Source organism: Cryptomeria japonica, unplaced genomic scaffold (genome assembly GCF_030272615.1).
Source record: "Cryptomeria japonica unplaced genomic scaffold, Sugi_1.0 HiC_scaffold_430, whole genome shotgun sequence".
Classification (NCBI taxonomy): domain Eukaryota; kingdom Viridiplantae; phylum Streptophyta; class Pinopsida; order Cupressales; family Cupressaceae; genus Cryptomeria; species Cryptomeria japonica.
Window position 1 is genome coordinate 78,105 of NW_026729250.1, and position 2,677 is coordinate 80,781.

Here is a 2,677-nt window from a genome sequence, read left to right on the forward strand (position 1 = left end):
GACGCATCGGAACGACTACCTTTGCCGAACCACTCGCAATTGCATCCATACCGAAACCAATAGACATTTCCGTTAGAGCCCTCGCATAGCATTCGGGAATCTCGCATGCCCCTCTAAATCGACCAATGCTGGCGCTCAATGAAAATCCGAGCGCTACCACCGTTCGAGCGCCAGCATTGGTCGAGTTAGAGGGGCACGGGGGAGAATGCTCCAGTCAACACCTCCCCTATATAAGTTATTTGTCCGATTCTCGCACAACCGTAGTCTGCCTCGTCGAATCAAACAACGGTCCCAGATTCCGACTTCCGTTCCGTAGAGACCCAAAAGCTAGATGGAGGCTCGCAAGAAAGAGAGTCGGCGCATAGCAATCGGGTTTCTCGAACGTTTAGGGACCGAGCTCACTTGCGGATAGGGCAAAATCCGCCAAGCAACCCAAAAGCTAGACGGGGGCTCGAATCGAATCGCCTAGGCGGCCACAACAACGACGTGTTGGATCGACTACCAGTGCCAAACCATTCAGCAAGACTAGTCTGTGTCGAGGCCGGATAGAGATTCTCAGAGAGCGCCCGCATAGCATTTAGGAGACCTGCCGCGTCCCTCACACTCGACAAATGGTGGTGCACGTTTATAAATCCGAGCGATCCCAACCCTTTCAAGCACCAACATCGGTCGAGATAGAGGGGCACGGAGGGGGCTGCGTGAGACAACACAGTCCCCTATATAAGTTATTTGTCCGATTCTCACACATCCGAAGAATGGTCATCAAATCGGACAACAGCCCAAACTTCCGACTTCCGTCCCAGAAAGCCCAAGAGCTATCTAAAACGTTCATGGCCGGAACTCGATCGCGGCTATACCAGTCCGCCAAGCAACCCAAAAGCTAGACTGGAGCTCTAGTCGAATCACCTCTGTGGCCATTGCAAGGACGTGTTGGAGCGACTACCATTGCCGAACCATTCCGCAGGTCGAGTCCATACCAAGGCCGCATAGAGATTCACGATGAGCTCCTGCATAGCAATCAGGAGACTTGCCGTGTCCATCACAATCGATAAATCCTGGTGCAAGATTTTTGCATCCGAGCGCTCCAACCAGTCGAGCACCAGCATCAATCGACATAAACGGGCACGGGGGGAGGATGCTCGAGAACACTACCTCCCCTATATAAGTTATTTGTCCGATTCTCAAGCAGCCGAAGTCTGGTCATCGAATCGGGTCAAAGACCACAACTTCCGACTTTACCCACAATGCAAGTCATCGAATCGAACATCGGCCCCCGAGTCGGACTCCATGCGTATGTCAGGTCATCGGACCCAAATTCCGCCTTCCTGCGCATGGCGGGCCATCAATATCAACTCGGTCATCGGACCCAAACTCCGCCTTTTTGCGTATGGCACGCCTTCAAATCGGTCATCGGACCCAAATTCCGCCTTCCTGTGCATGGCGGGCCATCAACATCAACTCGGTCATCGGACCCAAATTCCGCCTTTCTGCGCATGGCACGCCATCAACTCGGTCATCGGACCCAAATTCCGCCTTCCTGCGCATGGCAGGTCATCGGACACAAATTCAGACCTCGCCAATATGCCTACGTATCGAATCGGTCATCGGACCCAACTTCCGACTTCATCCATACTGTAGGGTCTTTGAGGTTGGCGCGGTGCGCTCAACCCAGGGAGTCGACCCATCGAAGCATACACCTCCCCTATATAAGCTATTTGTCCGATTCCCACACCTGTGTAGTTTGCACCTCTGACCAGGACATCGACCCCAACTTCCGAACTCGACTGCAACGACGGCACCAGCGCCTTGGTGCGCACCTTGCGACGCACAGTCCCAACATTCGCCTTCCTGCACATGGCAGGTCATCGGACCCAAATTCCGACCTCGCGAGTATGCCTACATATCGAATCGGTCATCGGACCCAACTTCCGACTTCATCCATACCGTAGGGTCTTTGAGGTTGGCGCGGTGCGCTCAACCCGGGGAGTCGACCCAACGAAGCATACACCTCCCCTATATAAGCTATTTGTCCGATTCCCACACCTGTGTAGTTTGCACCTCCGATCAAGACATCGACCCCAACTTCCGAACTCGCCTCCAACGACCGAACCAGCGCCTTGGTGCGCACCTTGCAACGCACAGTGCCAACATTCGCCTTCCTGCACGTGGCAGGTCATCGGACCCAAATTCCGACCTCGCGAGTATGCCTACATATCGAATCGGTCATCGGACCCAACTTCCGACTTCATCCATACCGTAGGGTCTTTGAGGTTGGCGCGGTGCGCTCAACCCGGGGAGTCGACCCAACGAAGCATACACCTCCCCTATATAAGCTATTTGTCCGATTCCCACACCTGTGTAGCTTGCACCTCCGATCAGGACATCGACCCCAACTTCCGAACTCGACTAAAAAGACCGCACCAGCGCCTTGGTGTGCACCTTGCAACGCACAGTGTCAACATTCGCCTTCCTGCACATGGCAGGTCATCGGACCCAAATTCCGACCTCATGAGCATACCTACTAATCGAATCGGTCATCGGACCCAACTTCCGACTTCATCCATACCGTAGGGTCTTTGAGGTTGGCGCGGTGCGCTCAACCTGGGGAGTCGACCCATCGAAGCATACACCTCCCCTATATAAGCTATTTGTCCGATTCCGACACCTGTGTAGTTTG